Source organism: Lepidochelys kempii, chromosome 1 (assembly GCF_965140285.1).
Source record: "Lepidochelys kempii isolate rLepKem1 chromosome 1, rLepKem1.hap1, whole genome shotgun sequence".
NCBI classification, from domain to species: Eukaryota; Metazoa; Chordata; order Testudines; family Cheloniidae; genus Lepidochelys; species Lepidochelys kempii.
In genome coordinates, this window is record NC_136380.1 from 189,871,426 (window position 1) to 189,892,420 (window position 20,995).

Below are 20,995 nucleotides of genomic sequence, written 5' to 3' on the forward strand. Positions count from 1 at the left end.
GATTATCATACACATTGTGAAGAGAGTTGTCACTTTGGATGGGCTATTACCAGCAGGAGAGTGAGTTTGTGTGTGGGGGGGGGGGGGCGGAGGGTGAGAGAACCTGGATTTGTGCTGGAAATGGCCCAACTTGATGATCACTTTAGATAAGCTATTACCAGCAGGACAGTGAGGTGGGAGGAGGTATTGTTTCATGATCTCTGTGTGTATATAATGTCTGCTGCAGTTTCCACGGTATGCATCCGATGAAGTGAGCTGTAGCTCACGAAAGCTCATGCTCAAATAAATTGGTTAGTCTCTAAGGTGCCATAGGTACTCCTTTTCTTTTTGCGAATACAGACTAACACGGCTGTTACCCTGAAACCAAGCAATATCTTGTACATCCACCCAAAAAAGGTTTCAACATCCCCTTCCTACAAAGTATACTTCATATAAGTTTTTTCTTTCTTGAAGAAAATATTCCATAGTAATCTCACAAAGCACTTTTCAAATAAAGCTATTTTCTTTCCTAGTATCTAAGGGTAAATGCTCTTTAGTATCCTGTTTTGTTACAACTTCTTGTAGAATCAAGAAGCCAAGTCTCTTTAATTTAAACATTCTTTAAGAAGTCCATTTTATCATCTTTTATTATACAAAATGGTCGTCTACTTCTGAAATTTATCTTTAACTATTAAAAAAAAAAGCTCTTCAGTTTAATCAAAATGACTCTTCTACGTGTCTTAAGAACCAATTGGTCTCTTCACAGTTTTGCACTGAAAACAAATAAAGCTGTTTTCTATAAATTAAGTTCCAGACTAGATCTGTATGAATATTATTTTAAAAAAAAATGAATTCACAAATGTTTCTGCAGAAAAGGAGCCATTTTTGTGTTTTCCTGTGTAAGGTGTTTCCATCTGCCAGTTAGTGAACCAAAAAACAAACAAACAAAAAAATATGACTTTAGTTGGTCTCCTAACAATTCATAGCTAATATTGCAATTGAAGAGTTCCTGAATAACCCTTATCCTGAAAATTATTCATTCCAACCATTTGGCAAATACAAATAGCAAACACATTAGAACAAACTCAGGATGAGTGTGTGAACAACTTGCTAACTAAAAAAAGAACTAATTTGTGACTAATATTATTTGTAACAAGTATTTTAACTCCCTTTAGTCAAAGCTCATGTTCTTCCATATGCTCAGAATTCTGGGATATCATTCTCATCTCATTTACAATAGTGTAAATTAGGAGTAACTCTACTGAAATCAGTGAAGCTACACTAGTGAAAACATTGTCTTCACTCTGCCAATGCCAGCCTTCATTGCCCACTTGTTACATTTTCTAATAAGCATCTTTTCACTTTCTACCAAGTCATCTCTCACATATATGACAAGCTTCCTGTTAAAACCTGAAAATCAGATCAAAGTCCTCCTTCAAATCCCTATTTAAAACTCTTTGTTGTGACGGCTACAAAAAACTTGACACTAGGTAGGCACTGGTGAGCTTAAAACCTCTGCCTGTCATGCTAACCAATAAAGTCTTATTGTTTCCTTCTGCTCTGTCATGTGTCTTTCTGCATATACTTGTTGTCTCTTGTCTTATACTTGTAAACTCCTGGCCCAGGGACTATCTTTGTTCTTTGTACAGTGCTTCATGCAATTGGGTTCTGGTCCGTGACTGGGGTTCGTAGGTCACATCACAATAAAAATAATAATAAATAATAAAACTGAGGTGAAAGGAAACTCAGGTCCACTGTTTCTAGAAATACATATGTAGTCACCTGAGTAGAAATCAGCAGTATTTGGCCTCATTATAAATAATAATTCAATTTGTATAGTTACTTGTCCAAGTAGCATATTAAAATGTCATCATCTCATTCCCTTTACTTCATAAAGCAGATGGAGACGACTAAACAAGGGACTAAGGTATCAGAACTCCTCATTATCCTTAATTCAAACTATGCCATGGGCTCACTTTGAAGCCTGGGCAAGTCTAGAAGTCCCAGTTTAGCACATTGCTTAACCGCATGCATACATTTAAGTTGGAGAATAGACCCATTGAAGTCATTGGAACTACTCATTAGCTTGAGGTTATGTATATGCTATTATGCTTTGCTGGGTAAGGACCTTAATTTCACAGCATTCTTTGCCTCATCCATAAACTGGTGTTAAAAGCTGCCTCATACTGATATTGTGAGGGTTGATTAGTAAATATTTATATAAACACTTTGTGTCTAGTGCTATATGGCATGAGTATTATTACTGATTTGAATTGTGACACATTTCCCATCAATGGAAAGCTAATATTGTGTATAAATGTTATTTGTGATAGTATGCAATGTTGTTGTAGCCACATCAATCCCAGGATATTAGAGAGACAAGGAGGATGAGGTAATATGACCTGAAGAAGAGCTCTGTATAGGCTTCAAAATGTGTCTCTCTCACCAACAGAAGTTGGTCCAGTGAAAGATATTGCCTCACGCATCTTATCTCTCTAATTTGCGATGATAGCAACCAGAGGCGTCTATCAGGCCTGGGGCTCCATTGTGCCTTGGGACTGTCCAAGCACATAGGAGCTTGCAGTTGAAGGACTATTATGCTCCTTAAAATCTCACCATGTGTGAGGGGTAGCACATAGCTATGCTACATCAGGAAGTGCTCCTCCAAGCTTGGGAAAGGAGAGGGAAATCATATTTTACATTTAGCAGAAAGGAGGGACACTCACTCCCACATGTTTCCCATTACAGCAGCCATTGCTACCATGGAGGGCTAGCACCGTGGCACACGACTCTGTGAAGTTACTGGCTCAGTACCTCTGTTTGCTGGGATGATTCCAAGGGATCTATTTGTGAGATTTCTGGTTGAATATCTGTATTTTGGTGGGGTGAAGTCAAGGCACAGTCTATGGAGATATTATTGACTCTCACAGGCGCTGATTTTTACTTTTCCCAGTGGGTGCTCTACCGCCACTCCACCCTGAGGCCCCTCTCCCACTCTGCCCCTTCCTCCGAGGCCCCACCCTTGCTCCGCCTCTTTCTGCCCTTGCTCTGCCCCCCCTTTCGAGGCCCCCTACTGACTCACTACTCGCTGCGCTCTCCACCCTCCCCTGAGCACCTCCCGCCAGCTGCTGAACAGCTGACCAACAGGGCTGCCAAACAGCTGTGGCTGCTGGGTGCTGAGCACCCCTCCTTCTTTTTCCTTGGGTACTTGAGCCCCAGAGCATTCACAGAGTTGATGCCTATACTGGCTCTGTACAAACATGCAGTCTGAAACAGTCTCTGCCTCAAATTGCTTAAAGTGGTGGGTTGGAAAGAAACCAGAAAGCACTTCAGTGAGATCATTGGGGTTATTGGGAACCATCCACATCTAAGGACAGAACTTGGTGTTGAGATATTTCACATTTAGATGGATAAGGAATTGGATACTTGGTTCTGGGGAAGGGGAAGCAATGGAGATTAATGATGAAGACTGGCTCTGTCATGGAGATATTCTGGAAGGGGAGATCTTACAGAAAGCTGGGAAATGGAGGGCAGGAAAGAGAAAGCATGATTGATATCAGGCATTTTGTACATAAAGTTTTCAAAGGAGTCTACAGATTAGAGGATGAGAGTAGTGGTAGTTAAATACATAGCAGATGCTAAGATAGTCAAGTATATTACTGAGAAAATTCTTCTCCAATGCACAGGATTTTTTATACGGACCATTAGAGAGTCTGATTCAAAGACCATTGAAAGCAGGTATTCCATTGGTTTCAATGTGTTCTGGATCACATGCATAATGCCTAACTGTTCCAGGCTTCATATGTTTCAGACAGGAGAGGATGAACAGCTAGATATAGTTTCATACAGACCACTTAGACATAAGTACCTTGTGAAAGGTGAGTGTGTGATGAAACAATGAAAGTAGGGCTATGAGGCTACTTAAATAAATGACACTGACTTTGCAATAGCTCTTGGGGTTACAAATGAAGCCATCGAGAAATGATTGGCCTTATTTGAGAACATACTGAAGATCTGGAGCAGCTCATTTTTTGACTGCTGTAGGAGTTGTGGGTGCTAAATACATCAGAAAATCAGACTTTACACTTGTTTTGAACTACTACATGAAAGGCCATGCCATTATACGAAGGAGTAATTTGTAAAACGTAAAAAAGCAGAAAATGGCTGAGAACTTAAAAATTGGATGGTCATAGCCCACAAATCCTAGTGATGACTGAACCTGGTGACATTCTGAACCAAAAGAGCTCTCAACCATGTTTGTAGCTGGAGCTAGCGAACGGGAGCAGCAAACAGGTGAGTTTTGTGAGGGAGTTCTCCAGTTGGAGGAGGCTCAATTATGTGATTGTGTGCTTGCTGCTTTCCATGTGCCCACTTGACTGAAGTTTATAGTGTGGTCTGTTTGGGGGGCCGTGTGCTGAGCTTAGTGGCCTGCTAGGCAAGGATGAGAGCTTCTTAATGAGTCATTGATCCCTAATCCATTTAGGAGCCCTTAACCGGGGCTGAGGTGACTCAGGGAGAATGGGGGTTTAAAAAGCCAGCTCCAAAGCAAAAAGAGGAGCTAGCAAATGGGAGTTTTGCAAGGAAGTTTATATAGCACAGTTAAGTTCATGGAGTGGTTTGGCCAATGTACATGGTAGAGGGACATTGCTGGCACATATTGGCATATATCACATTGGTAGATGTGCAGGTGAGCAAGCCCCTGATGGCATGGCTGATGTGATTAGGTCCTATGATGGTGTCCCTTGAATATATATGTGGACAGAGTTGGCAACGGGGTTTGTTGCAAGGATAGGTTCCTGGGTTAGTGTTTTTGTTAGTGTGGTGTGTGGTTGCTGGTGAGTATTTGCTTCAGGTTGGGAGGCTGTCTGTAAGCGAAAACTGGCTTGTCTCCCAAGGTCTGTGAGAGTGAGGGATCATCCTTCTGTATAGGTGGTAGATCCTTGATGATGCGCTGGAGAGGTTTTAGTTGGGGGCTAAAGGTGACAGCTAGTGGTGTTTTGTTACTTTCTTTGTTGGGCCTGTCCTGTAGTAGGTGACTTCTGGGTACTCTTCTGGCTCTGTCAATCTGTTTCTTCACTTCAGCAGGTGGATATTGCAGTTTTAAGAATGCTTGATAGAGATCTTGTAGGTGTCTGTCTCTATTTGAGGGATTGGCGCAAATGTGGTTGGATCTTAGGGCTTGGCTGTAGACAATGGATCATGTAATGTGGTCTGGATGAAAGCTGGAGGCATGTAGGTAAGTATAGCGGTCAGTAGGTTTCTGGTATAGGGTGGTGTTTATGTGACCATCGCTTATTAGCACTGTAGAGTCCAGGAAGTGGATCTCTTGCGTGGACTGGTCCAGGCTGTGGTTGATGGTGGGATGGAAATTGTTGAAATCATGGTGGAATTCCTCAAGGGCTTCTTTTCCACGGGTCCAGATGATGAAGATGATGTCATCAGTATAGCGCAAGTAGAGTAGGGGCATTAGGGGAAGAGAGCCAAGGAAGCGTTGTTCTAAGTCAGCCACAAAAATGTTGGCATATTGTGGGGCCATGCGGGTACCCATAGCAGTGTCACTGACTTGAAGGTATACATCATCCCTAAATGTAAAATAGCTGTGGGTGAGGACAAAGTCACAAAGTTCAGCCACCAGGTTTGCCGTGATGTTAGCGGGGATATGGTTTCTGATAACTTGTAGTCCATCTTTGTGTGGAATGTTGGTGTAGAGGGCTTCTACATCCACAGTGGCCAGGATGGTGTTTTCTGGGAGATCACCAATGGATTGTAGTTTCCTCAGGAAATCAGTGGTGTTTCGAAGATAGCTGGGAGTGCTGGTAGCATAGGGCCTGAGGAGAGAGTCCGCATAGCCAGACAATCCTGCTGTCAGGGTGCCGATGCCTGAGATGATGGGGCATCCAGAATTTCCAGATTTATGGATCTTGGGTAGCAGATAAAATACCTGTGGTCAGCGTTCTAGGGGTGTGTCTGTGCAGATTTGTTCCTGTGTTTTGTCCGGGAGTTTCTTGAGCAGATGGTGTAGTTTCTTTTGGTAGTCCTCAGTGGGATCAGAGGATAATGGCCTGTAGAATGTGGTGTTCGAGAGCTGCCGAGCAGCCTCTTGTTCATATTCCAACCTATTCATGATGACGACAGCACCTCCTTTGTCAGCCTTTTTGATTCTGATGTCAGAGTTGTTCCTGAGGCTGTGGATGGTGTTGTGTTCTGCACGGCTGAGGTTATGGGGCAAGTGATGCTGCTTTTGCACAATTTCAGCCCGTGCATGTCAGTGGAAGCACTCTATGTAGAAGTCCAGTCTGTTGTTTCGACCTTCAGGAGGAGTCCACGCAGAATCCTTCTTTTTGTAGTGTTGGTAGGAAGGTCTCTGTGGGTTAGTATGCTGTTCAGAGGTGTGTTGGAAATATTCCTTGAGTTGGAGACATCAGAGACGTCAAAAGTAGGATTCTAGGTCACCACAGAACTGTATCATGTTTGTGGGGGTGGAGAGGCAGAAGGAGAGGCGCCAAGAGAGGACAGATTCTTCTGCCGGGCTAAGAGTATAGCTGGATAGATTAACAATATCGTTGGGTGGGTTAAGGGAACCACTGTTGTGGCCCCTTGTGGCATGTAGTAGTTTTGATAGTTTAGTGTCCTTTTTCCTTTCTAGAGAAGCAAAGTGTGTGGTGTAAATGGCTTGTCTAGTTTTTGTAAAGTCCAGCCATGAGGAAGTTTCTGTGGAAGGTTGTTGTTTTTTATGAGAGTATTCAGTTTTGAGAGCTCATTCTTAATCTTTCCCTGTTTGCTCTATAGGATGTTGATCAGGTTGTTCTGCAGTTTCTTTGAGAGTGTGTGGCACAATCTCTCAGCACAGTCTGTGTGGTATGTAGATTGCAATGGATTTTTTTACCGTCAGTCCTTTTGGTATGATGTCCATCTGTTTGCATTTGGAAAGGAAGATGATGTCTGTATCTGTACAAGTTTTTTCATTAAGTTGATGGATTTCCACTTCATACTGCTAAATTCAGTGCTGGCTGCTGGGGAAAGCCATGTGCTGCCTCTTTAAGACACTCACTGGAAGTGCCCCTGCTCTGTCTTGAGCCCAGTTGTCTGCCCTACCCTGCTCTGCGGAGATGGGGGCACATGGCAGGGGGAGGGAGAGAGTGTGTGTGTGTGTGGAAGAGAGAGACAGACTGGCTGCTGGGGAACTCTCAGAAACAGTGCACTGTCTCCTTAAGAAAGGCACTCAGACACTCACCATTCAGACTTCAGATCACAGCATCTCTGAGCTCTCCTGAGTCAGGCTGTCCCCTCTGCCCTGCTCTGTGGAGATGGGGTACAAGGGCGGTGGAAGGGAGACACCCTGCCATGAGCACCCTCCCCCACCCCACCTTCCAGCAGGAGGATCTCGGGAGCACCTACAGGATGGAGCAACATGGGGGGAAGGGCACCTGAACACATGCTGCTGGCTGTGCGCTTTTGCATGCTCTGCTGTCAGCTGGGTGGCATTTAAATCTCTCCTGCACGGCCGCCCAGCAGCTTACAGGGAACAAAGGGTATGGAACAATTGAGAGATTTGAAAAGACTGCGACTTGTCAGGCTGGAAAAGAGACCACTAAGAGGGGATATGACATAGGTCTATAAAATCATGACTGGTGTGGAGAAAGTGAATAAGGAATTGTTATTTAGACCTCCACATAACACCTGGGGTTACCCAATTACATTAACAGGCAGCAGGTTTAAAAAAACAAAAGGAAGTACTTTTTCACACGGCACAGTGTCAGTCTGTGGAACTCATTGCCAGGGGATATTGTCATGACCAAAAGTATAATTGGGTTCAAAAAATAATTTGATAAGTTTATGGAGGCTAGATCTATCAATGTCTATTAGCCAAGATTGTCAGGGATACAGCCCCATGTTCTGGGTGTTCCTCACCTTCTGACTTCCAGATGTTGGGACTTGATGACAGGGGATGGATCACTTGATAATTGTCCTGTCCTGTTCATTCCCTCTGAAGCATCTGGCATTGGCCATTGTTAGAAGACAGGATACTAGACTAGATGGACCATTGATCTGAGACAATATGTCTGCTCTTGTGTTCCATTGCTTCACACTGACTCAACAGACATTTTAGACTTAAGAGTTACATGCAGACAGAATGAGAACCAAGGGATCTCATTGTATAGATAATAAATGTTAGAATTGCTATATGTCCTGTAGGCTAATTTTACTCTGTGAAGGGTGAAAAAGCTGGAATCTCCTTCTGTGTGAATTTGTTACCTTAATTATATCGTTCAGTCAGTCGATGGTTTAATCATATAAGATATTTTTAATTCACTAAATTCATAGTTTGTAAGTGTAACAGTAAGAATCCCCCCCCACACACCACTACTATTTAGGGTCTGAGACTCCATGTTCCCGCTCATTGTCTCACCCCCAGCTTTTCCCCAAGCTAAGATCCTACTTGAGACTTCCAATCCCTCCACCAAATTAATAGAGCGTGACCTGGAATGGGAATGGTGATGCTGAGGCAGATGTGTGCCACCAGGTCCCTTGTGTTCATCAGTGACATGCCCATGCCAATAGGAGAGCAGGAAAAAAAAAAACAGCAGTCAGCTGTGCCAGAGTATTCCATCCTGGTGGGTTGCAAGCAGAACAGGGTTACAAAAAGTTTTTTTTTCTCAAAGGTGAGTGGATGTGGTAAAGATGAGGGAACAACTTTTATGCCCACTCCAGGCAAGTGGTTTCCATATGTGTAATGATTTTTCTTCCCATGCTATCTTTTTTACTGAGGTATAAGATTATGTGGACAATACGACACACACAGGTCAAATATTCAAGCAGGATTTTTTTTTTAAATTCTTTCTCATGAAAGACACTAGATTCACCATCCTAGAGATGGAAGTTTTCTAGGTGTCCACAGAGCATCAGCAACAGAGGCAGCAGCAGGACATGTTTCTCAATATTAACCTGGCAACATCGCTCAAGCATGACCGGTAGAGCCATTATCTGTTCCTTCAAATTCTTTGCTGAAACTGTCAGTGTGGGTTCCTGTTTTTTCTGTTGACATGGATGCTTTTTCACTAAGTGAAGAATAACAATTCATTTCACATTAAGAAAAGGAGTACTTGTGGCACCTTAGAGACTAACCATTTTGGTGCCACAAGAACTCCTTTTCTTTTTGCGAATACAGACTAATACGGCTGTTACTCTGAAACCTGTCATTTCACATTGAGTGTTAAACAGCTGACAGATAGTAATAATTGTCAACTAGTTTTTAGTGAAGCTTAATTCATACCACGACCTAAAAGTGAAAGTATATCTTGTGAAAGTTAAAGTGAAAGTTACCTGTCTCTGTGCCATCCACTGCCAAGTAGGAATTAATACCTTATTCATTTCTTTTAACATACTTTTTTGTCTTTTCCTGGAAAACACAAACTAATACAAAGCATAAACAAAATGGGATAGACATTAAATCAGACTAATAAAACACAAAAACTGGATCCCATCTTGATAGCCATAATATATATATAGTATCATTTATAATCAAATCAGGGTTTTAAATATCATGCAGATGTAGTTTTAGAAAGATAGTTGCATTATATATTTAGATATTTCGACTGTGCCAGTCATTTGCTATCAGCATGTCTACATTATTCATGTAGAAATCATATAATAAAATTGGACCTATGTCCCCAATTAAAAATCTCCCAATTAAGTAACACTTAAATGTTCCCCCCCCACTTCCCCACTTATCTCTCCCCACCCCTCAGTCTCAAACACAAAGCTTCAGAGGATAGATAGGATTTATAACATGCTCTGAAAGTCAGCCGATTCAAGCTCTGAAGGGCCAAGGGGAAATACAGTTTATCATCTGGTCTTTTAAATGTGAATTGTTCTTTTATATGCAATAACACCTACCATCGATTGTAGCTGCTCTGTGCATATTGTCGGTGCATTGGCTTTCAGTGAAAATGATGTTTTGTTTTGTTTTTTTTCAAACAACCATCTGTTTTGCAAAGATTTGTAGTCTCTTGTTACCCTGAAATATAACTGAGTAAGCCTAATACAGGTTCTAAAAGAATACTGTATATCGGGGTGACCAAACTGGCTCACAAGCCACTTGCGGCTCTTTTACCGTTAAAAGTATGGCTTGCAGAGCCTTCAACACCCTCCCCCATTCCCCACCTATCAGACTGGCGGTGGAGATTAGGACCTCTGCCTTGCAGCATGGTGGGGGTAGGGGCTTCTGTACAGTGGAGAGGGGGTTCTCAGGGCTTGTGCCCAGCAGGGAAGAGGGACTCAGGGCTTCAGCTCCATGGGCGCATCTGCCAGGGTTCGAGGCTTCAGCAGAAGCGAGGCTGAAGCCCTGAACCCCATCATGTGCCTCCCACAGGGCTGGAACCCTGAGCCCTGGCAAGTGTGTCCCGGCTCTCCAACTTTTGAAGACTGTCATATGTGGCTGGGTGGATTAGTAAATTTGGCCACCCCTGCTGTATATCCTGACTTGTGGTGATTTCCCAATAAATAATTGCTGTGTAAATTTAGTTTTTACTTGCTCTTTATTTTTATGTTGAAAATGTGCCACACAACTAGGAATGGGATAAAAAAAAAAAGACTGCCACTAGATCCTGAAATAATTAATTTGTGACCCATGTATTCCCTTTTCCTCTCCCTCAAAATAAGGATTTTTTTATTTTGGTGGGGAGCAGGGTGCAGGTGAAAGGGTTGAAATTTGTTAGAAATGAGAAATTTGCTTTTATTTATTAGTTTCTAACTCCTTATTTAACTGGCTAGAACAATGTGTATTCTTGCTCCCAGTCCCCATGGCTCCCCCACTCAGACATATTGAGTTGCAACAGAATGTATAGATACAGAAATATCACAGAACTACATTAAACTGCTACATTTGCTTGGACAGAAATATCCTAGTGTAGTGTAACTTGAAGTGGAAGGCTAAAGTGTGATTAAAAGGACATGGGGAACTCACTGAGACCACACGTAACATTTGTTGCTGTATGATTTGGACTAGTAACCCTGGGTCCTGAGCCATAGCCATCAAAATCAATTTCTTTACCAAAGGCTTCGAGCTCACTGCTGTTTCAGGAATGGAATGTTAAAGGACCATAGCTTTATCAAATAACCAGCTCCATTTTAATTATCACTTCTCTAAACCTCCCCCCTCCCCTACATGATGCATGTGCAAATCAGGTTAACTACATGACAGCTGATATTTTCTCATTCCAGAGATGAACTTTAGAACTTTGACTTGGAGCAAACATTTAATTGTTAATTAGGAGACCTTGAACAGTATTAGTTATGCTAATTTTATCCAAACTCCTTTCTCCAGTTAGTCTCCCCAGAAAATCAAATGGCTAATTTTCCTCCACTTGCTTCCATGTAACTCATTTTAGCAGAGATGGGAGTTACAATCATGCACAGAAGGGAGAGCAGTAAGTGCGAGCAGAATAAGCATAAGAGGCTGTGAAGCTGCAGGGATTCACTTTGACAATCCCACTGGAGGGGTTAGAGTAATCTCCTGGGCACTTGTGGAGAGAAGATTGCTTTAATGGCTGCAAACGCACTATGAATATATGTTAGTAAAATACATGTGAAATTCTCATTTGATTCACTCCTCCCTTTCCCCCATTCATTGCAAATTAATAGCTAGTCTCCTAATTTGGAATTTTGAGTATGTCATGCTACTGAAGTAGTTCACCCAATTATTCACTCGGCAAATATGACAATCCAATAATACTTCAGATATGTTGGAATAACAATTATCCCTACCATTTATTATCCCAGCCCAAGGAACAAAGAGGTATCGTATTAAAAAGCACTGCTAATGTCCAGAATTACTGAAACTGAGGAAACACATATAGCTCTTTAGGGCTCAGTTGCTCCTGATAGGCCCAGCCCTGCACTGGATGTGGAGCAGATCTGCCCACATGAAAGGGAGATTCTGGCAGCATCTTCCAAAATGCCTCCAGGAGCTCCAACTGTACAGAAGGAGAGCCCCTGCTGCACTGTCCCTATGATGGCTGAGGGCGCTCCCCTCTTCGTGGCAGGCCAGTTTCCAAAGCTGCCAAGTTTCGGTCAGCTCTTTATGGGACATTTTATGCAAATTAATTAATAAGCAAATGTACAGCTGCTCAATACTTGGCATGGGGTGTGGCTGGGCTGAGGGGGGTGGGTGTCTTTGTGTAGTGAGGTAGGTAAGAAGGTGCAGTGAGAGGGGAGGCAGAGGTGTCACCTACTCATCAGGGGCCACTGCAGTTCCAAGCGGTATCAAGACGCTTCTGCAGCTCAGCTGTGCGTATAAAGACTTTGCAGGCTGTGGGAATGTCTGACAGGGCTGGCAAACGTATGAGTGTCTCATATGGACCCTGACATTGTCTCCTCTCTACTCCCACAGAGATGCCTTGCACTCCTCAGGCAGCAGCCTCTGACGCTTTAAGATTAAACTCGATAAGTTTATGGAGGAGATGGTATGATGGGATAACATGGTTTTGGTAATTAAATATTCATGGTAAATAGGCCCAATGGCCTGTGATGGGTTTTTAGATGGGGTAAGATCCAAGTTACCCGGGAAAGAATTTTCTGTAGTATCTGGCTGATGAATCTTGCCCATATGCTCAGGGTTTAGCTGATCGCCATATTTGGGGTCGGGAAGGAATTTTCCTCCAGGGCAGATTGGAAGGCCCTGGAGGTTTTTCGCCTTCCTCTGTAGCATGGGGCACGGGTCACTTGCTGGAGGATTCTCTGCTCCTTGAGGTCTTCAAACTACAATTTGAGGACTTCAATAGCACAGATATAGGTGTGAGGTCTTTTTTAGGAGTGGTGGGTGAAATTCTGTGGCCTGCATTGTGCAGGAGGTCAGACTAGATGATCATAATGGTCCCTTCTGACCTAAATATCTATGAATCTATGACTCAGGGGAACACAGAACTGACATAGCTGGCACCTGTGGCACACCTCTGGGTGTCAGGGTCCTTTGGTGGTGTGGCCTGAGCACTTTTATGCTTGAGCTATTTTTAGCTGACACTTTGGCTCCTAAAAGCCATAGCATGCTTTAGGTAGACCCAAGACAGCTTTAAAATATTCTGTAGCCAGGTCAGTATAGAACCAGCCTCAGGGTCAGAGAGCCACAAGTGTCATCCTCATGGCTCTCCTTCATTTCAGCTGCATGCACCAGATATGGGGCACAGCTTAGAATCTAGCCCATTCAGTTTTTGCAGGGTGTCACCTCCATGTTGGAGAATGCACTTTGAGGGGGGTTGTGAGGGCATGGATTTTTTTTTAGTTGATAAGAGGACTGTTCCTCTGACAGATCCTCTGAGATCTCCCTGGTTCTGGGATCCAAATTCCATGTCTTTTCCAGAGGGGTGGCAAATGCTGGCCCTCAATTAACTGGAAGAATTTATGTACCTCGGGAGATGTGTATCCTTTTGAAGAAAGAAATTCTTGCCCACCCCTCTAATTGTGGTGTGTGTGAGTGTGTGTAAACAAACTTTCCAGTCAGTTTGATTATTCTATGCCTCCACACTACAAGAAAAATGAATATTATTATTTCTCTTATCTGGAACAAACTGTTGACCTAATAATTAATATCCAATAACTAGGCTAGGAGTAAAAATATAGTTTTATTATAGAAAAATTGAAGCATAGCATGCTCTACTTTCTATACTTCGGAGAAATGAGGCTAGTGATGTGTAATAATTTTTAGCAACTATAAGAAGGTTCAAGAGAACAAAACAGAGAACCTGTAGAATCAAAACATAAAAAATTGCCACTTTACACAACAAATTGTCACCCACTAACAGTTGGGCCTGTTGGCAAAAATGTTCATTATGAAAGATAAGTTGAGATCTCAAAGTAAAGTAGATGTAAGCCTTGAAGATTTGCCCTTGAAGGTTGGTGATATACAGTTTATTGCCTTCCTGTTGTAAAAAGAAGTTTAACCAGATTAAAATTTCTGTAATCAAAAGAATTACAGAAAGTAGGATGCTTATTAATTGAAGGACCTCTATGCTGCAAATATTCGTGGAAGCCCATTTTTCAATAAATGTTTTCACAAATATGTTAGACCTGGTAGAATGAGGTGTTGCAGATACTGAAGAACTGGTTGAAATATATGAGGTGAAAACTAAAGTTATCCCAGTTTGCAAGCAGATTATTTTTCATGCTTAATTGGTTTTAAAAATGTGTTTAAGATCAACATGTCCATATTGGTTTATAGGTTTTGGAACCTAGTAGTTACTTTTGTGGGGGGAAGGTGAGGCTTCAAGAAGTTGTATTATCATTGCTCACTGACTGTCTGCAGTTTAACATACTGACAGGTGCTGTAGATGAGGTCTGGGAGAATTGGGCATTTCTAGGATCACCTATTTTCAGTACCAAATCACAACATATAATGTGCTGATCATTATAATAATGCCAGATTTCTGCAGTCCTCTCACATGAAAAGACTCCCATTTGGTTCCAGTGGACATTTCATACATGCTGTTCTCGAATGTTGTATTGGAGAAGGGGAGGGAAAAAATGGTTCCTTCCAACTTTTTCTCAGTTTTCTCCCTTTTTCATACTCAGCAGCTTGAGACGTGAAGGCATGACATAACCCTGCCGCCCCTTTCACACTACACACACAGAACTGAAGCACTACATACCTAGAAGGAGCCACACTTGTCTTTCAGTTACAAAACACTAGTGGAAATGAGAATATAATTTGGCTCAATGACTGCAGGAGTAAACTGCAACTTAACTCTTAACATATTTTCCCCCTCCAAAAGAAGTAAAATTTCCAATAACATGTTAACGTCTTCATAGTGAAGAACTTTGAAACCCATGAGGAGTAAAGTAACCCATCTACCGTAAAAAGAACGAGGAGTACTTGTGGCACCTTAGAGACTCACACATTTATTTGAGCATAAGCTTTCTTGAGCTAAAGCCCACTTCATCAGATGCATGCAGTGGACAATACAGTAGGAAGATATATATATATATATATACACACACAGAGAACATGAAAAAATGGGGGTTGCCATACCAACTCTAATGAGAGTAATCGATTAAGGTGGCCTATTATCAGCAGGAGAAAAACTTTTGTAGTGATAATCATTTCAAACAGTTGACAAGAAGGTGGGGGAAAATTAGCATGATGAAATAGTTTAGTTTGTGTAATGACTCATCCACTCCCAGTCTTTATTCAGGCCTAATTTAATAGTGCCAAAGCAATGCCGCTCTGTCATGTACATTGGCCAAACCAGACAGTCTCTACGCAAAAGAATAAATGGACACAAATCAGACATCAAGAATTATAACATTCAAAACCAGATGGAGAACACTTCAACCGCCCTGGACATTCAGTTACAGACCTAAAAGTTGCAATTAGTCAACAAAAAAACTTCAAAAACAGACTCCAATGAGAAACAGCAAAACTTGGAATTAATTTGCAAACTGGACACCATTAAAGTAGGCTTGTATAAAGACTGGGAGTGGATGAGTCATTACACAAACTAAAAACTATTTTCCCATGCTAATTTTCCCCCTACTGTTACTCACATCTTCTTGTCAGCTGTTTGAAATAGGCCATCCTGATTATCACTACAAAAGTTTTTTTTCTCCTGCTGATAATAGCCCACCTTAATTGATTACTCTCGTTAGAGTTGGTATGGCAACCCCCATTTTTTCATGTTCTCTGTGTGCATATATATATCTTCCTACTGTATTTTCCACGGCATGCATCATTAGCCCACGAAAGCTTATGCTCAAATAAATGTGTGAGTCTCTAAGGTGCCACAAGTACTCCTCATTCTTTTTGCTGATACAGACTAACATGGCTACTACTCTGAAACCTGTCACCATCTACTGTACACATTTTTATTAGTTTATAGTATTTTCCCTTTTGGTTTGGTTCTTGCATCATCCAAATAGGCCTGGACAAGCGGCTACTCCCACTTCCATCAGATCGGGGACCACCTGAGGAAAGCAAGCACCCTAGAATGCTTGGTAGTTGGTTCCCTAGCAACTGGGTTCTAAGTATTATGAGACACCTCTGTCCCCACACCTTATTGCTAGGACAAACAGGCCCCAGACTTTCATCTCCAGAGATGATGGCTGTGGGAACAAGTTAGTGGTATTGGAGAAATAACTTGCAGAATACTAGGGAATGGCATAATAGGAGCTCAGTCACTAATTTCTATTCCCTATTTTTCATTAAGCAGGCGGAGACCCCATCTTCATTTATTCTACCTGGAGCCAGTGGCTGCTGATCTTAAAATTCTCTACTAGACAGAACCACTCTTCACTCTGTGCTTCCCCATTAACAATGTTTCTTGTTATCTTTATTCTCTACCCATGGAGATGGATAGTAGATAACCCTTTATTTACAAAGTGTTTTGCAACAGGAGATCAAGACTAGGCTTCTCTGCAGCACTGTTGTGGTCTGAGATCCTGATTCTCTGTGTGTTCTAATATTACAGATTACAGATGACACTTTAAATTTTCTCTGTTCTGACAAACAGAAACTGCTCTTCCTTTTGAGCACTGTATTTGTCCTTTTAGCAAATCCTATTTATGGCCCTTGATCCTTCAATGAGCTCTGTGTAGGAGGACAGCTGTCAGTAGAGTTACCCTGTATCTTGCTCATTCCAAAATCAGGGCCGAAGAGATTCTAATTTTGCCTCTTCCATCACTCCCCATCTATATTCTCTTCTAAACATTATTACTATTTATTTCTCTGTAAGCATTCACGTTGCTCTGTTATCCATCCTCTTTTTGACACTCTTATAGTTATGGGCTGTATCCTGTATTCTCTCATCAGCTTGAATTTCCCTTCATTCCAGTGGGAATTTTTGGCTAAGGACCGCAGGATCAGAACTTGTAAAAGGAAAAAAAAAAAAAGGGGGTGGGGAGAAGAGGAGGATAGGCGGCCAGTATAAAGTTCTGTCTGTTGATTAGTTTGTGGTAAGTAGTTATGGTATTTCAGTGGATTGAAACATGTGAATATGCAAAGAGGCTAGATTGTTTTGTCATCAATATTGGCTCTACACTCGATAGTGTGTGCTTAGTTACTAAACTTAATGAATTTCATTGGTAGTACACCTCCCACCCTTTGCCAGTGCTGACAGATTTCGCTTGTATATATTAGATGAATAAATTGGTTAGTCTCTAAGGTGCCACAAGTACTCCTTTTCTTTTTACTATATTTACAGTGAGTCAAAATTCCTCCATTTTGTGTGTGAATATATTAGAATAGCAATGGTACATATTTGACCCCACACACACACACACCCCATGGTTGTTCCTTAATTTTTCAAAAATTACTCACTTTCATGTTGTATTTAGAAGCATCTCTAAGATGAGCAGCATGAAATCCATGGGAAAGTCATCCCTCAGATGTGTAATAAGTATGTCTAGACTATCTTTATATAAGATATTGACATGCTCCTGTGGGATGGTCTGTGGCCTTAGTAGTGTTGGTACCTAGAAGAGAGAGAATGCAAGTAGACTTCACCTCTCATCCAGCCTTGTGCGCTCTGTGCAAGTGTCAAGGGGCAGTTGTTGTCACTCCGCTCTGTGAGCGTAAGGGCTCCGATAATCCCAAAGGAGCAATGGGAAGGGGTGAGACCGTGGACGCTCCCATTCCCTCATGCCCAGCTCCACAACATGGCTGGGCATTTCAGGGGAGTACACTGTACTCTCCAAGGGTATCAGGCAGCTGAAGGGAGGGTTTGTAACCAGAGAAACCATCCCTCAAACTCTCTCTAGAATGGTACAGTACTGGTACTATCCGTCACTCCGTTCTATGGTTATCTGTCAAAATCTAGTCCTGTGACTCTGACCGCATCATTTCAGTTTGCTGCTTTGGCTCATCTTTGAATAACTGGTTCGCAAATAATCCAAGGTAAAAAAATATAACGAAATCTGACAGCGACTTTTTTTCTCCTGCGATCGACCTAGGGGATGATTTTGTCAGGATTCATTATTGCGGATTGTTTGCAGAAAATGGGGATGATCCTGGATGCAAACGCTTTATTCATGTTGTCTAACCATCATTTACAGTACAAAGTGCCAATCCAATCATTCTGTTCTGTGTACTCTTTTGTGTATCATGTGGAGCCTAAGGACAATAGCTAGTAACAACAGCATCTCCTACTTATTGCGTAGATTTTTCAGTACACCCCGTCCTTTGTCTGCTAGTTTTATTATGATTCGTTGATCTCTTGATCATTATTCTAATGCTTGTCATTGTTCTCCATGCTTTTCCCCCCTCACTTCATGTAATTCTTATGTTCTTCATCATTTGTCTTGTGTACATTTTGATGGTTAAATTTCTAATAGAAAGCTTGCATCTACTTTCCAATTTTGATGTTAAATAATGTTTTATAGAGCACCGTGATTACTGAATGTTAAATAACTGTCTCCTCACTAGTTTTCATTGCAAGAATTCTAGGATAGTAGGATATATGATGTTAAAAGACTGGCTACTAAGTTCATTAATCTTTTTGAAGTTAAGAATATAAATTACATATCATTAAAGTTACTATTGACCTTCAAGTGTGAAATTTTTCTCACTCTTACGCCAGGGTTAGTTTCCAAGGAGTTACTCCGGATGAAGAATGGTGTAACTGAAACCAGAATTTGACCCCAAATAGTCAACTTTAAAGGGCAATTGGGGCACAAAAAGTGCAGAACCCCTTCAACTTCAACTAAAGACACTACCTTTCAGGTTCTTAGTCCTCACAGGGGCCTGCATTGCCCTCGCCTATCCAAGGGGATATGGAGGAAGAAAACTCCCAGAGATATCCTTCTAGGTGTTCTGCACCAACATTTTGTGTGGTGAGCAAGGTTTGTCCTGTAGAAAGAGTTGTGGTTCTGCTTTCAGATGCTGAAGATCCCACTGGATTTTCAGGAGGCAAGGACTATATATGCAGAGGGCCTGGGCATTAATGCCAGTGTAGGGCTTTCCAGCACTCCCTTCCTGCTGCATGGTAGTGTGAGTCCCCTTGACGCCCTCTATAGGGAGGTATGCAGTGCCAAGAGGCTTTGGTAACTTGGTATCTCCACAGAACAAGTAGGGGTACAATGTGGTCTCACTCAAAGTCCACTTAAGGCCCCAGAACTTGCAACCCTGGTATGTCCTGTTGCCACCTACCTCTGGGTCTCGACCACATGGAGAATGTTCCACTGGGTTTTGGGAAAGCACTATGGAGGCAGTTGACCCTTTGTGTGGACTGAGGCAAATCCATGCATGGATCTCGAGAGTTTGAACTAGGGAGGACCAAGACAGGGTCCTTAATTAGTACCATTGATCCGATTAATAGCCTCAGAGTAATGCTTTTTGAACAAATACCATTCCAATGTGTGTATATTTCACTCTCTGTGTTTCTGATTAAACTGACATAAATAAATGCTTACAATACTCAATTTCAAGTTGACACCAGTATTTACTAATACTAATATTAATAGAATAAGTTCTTTCTGGGGCAGGGGAGGGATGGGGGAATAGAGAGACAGGGTATTTCTCAGGGTTTAGTTTATTTTCTTCCCACAGCTCATATTTGCCCAATTCTACCTAGAGGAGCATGACCAAACTCCATTCCCAAATGGCATCCTCAAAATGCCAGCTTATTATATTGCCACTGGGTCTCTGTGCCGTTCACACTGATGATGTTATAATGAATACAAAATATCTGATCGGTGAGAATAAAACACTTTTCAGAATATCCTAACACAGGGCAGGGTGAACGTCATCTCAGATTCCTTGCAGCTTTATGATTTATGATCACTCTGTTTTAAACTTAAATATTATAACATGGGCTGATGACAAAAGGATGACATTTTCACAGGGTTTGACTAATATCCATGGTGGAGGTAATAATATATCAGTGATATTAAAATAAACAAAAAACAAAAATTGAACAGCTTGTGTCTCCCTAGTGCATCCCCAGTTCCAGCAATATCTTGAAAACATCCTGCTAACAGACTGATAAGTTAATGCTAAGCCAGCAAGATAATGTCTTGCCAAAGACAAAACAATGGTATATCATTGCATGTTACAAAATTTCAGCAAGTCATACTGAAACTCTTTGAAGGGGTGGGGCAGGCTGCTTTTAGTTACTACGTGAGCAATTACTACATACCATAGGTATTTATATGGCCCCAGATACCATAGTATCTGAGGACCTCATAATCTTTAATGTAGTTGTCCTCGCAACACCACTGCGAGGTAGGGAAGGGCTATTATCTCCATTTTACAGAGTGGCTTATGCAAGGTTACCCAGGAATCCTTTGGTAGAACAGTGAACTGAGCTCAGCGCCTACCCATTGAGCCAACATTCCTTCCTACTTATTATAAGTACGAGTTTCTGATGTGAGTAGTACTGATGTTCTTACAGATTAATCTAGACCATAAAGACATAGCTAATGACCAGTCAATGCATTGCCTTTCATTTTAACCTCACCGCATACTCCCTAGCAGAGGAGTGTCCTGTATTACTCTCCCATTCAGCAATTTTCCATTTGTAATAAAGCATCATTTAGTACACCATTCTTCTTCCTAACACATTTCTTTATTACAATATAAACCTTCTATAATTGGAATGCCCCTTTAGCTATAATCCTCTTTTTTTAAAATTGAAAGTATGTGAACTATAAAACCGTAAACTGTAAAGATATTTTCATGAAAACCTGTTATCTCCTCCTATGTAAAATGGAGTGAGGATGTCCTTGTAATTACTTTTATGGACATCTTTTTAATAGCCATGGGGAGATATATAAACATTTAATTATTAAGAAAGGAGTTAAGGCAATGGAGAATATCATAACAACAAAGTTATTAATACATAGAATTCATTAATTGATAATTATGGTGAGAGATAAGTGTCACTGAATTGTTTTGCTTGAAACAAGGTGCACATGCTGGTATTTACCAAGAACGTGCAAGAAATCACATTCTGTGTATCACCTAATGTAACTGGGTTACTTCTTGTGCCTTTAAAGGTCTTGGCCTTTGAATATTTTTTTTTCTTTTTTAATC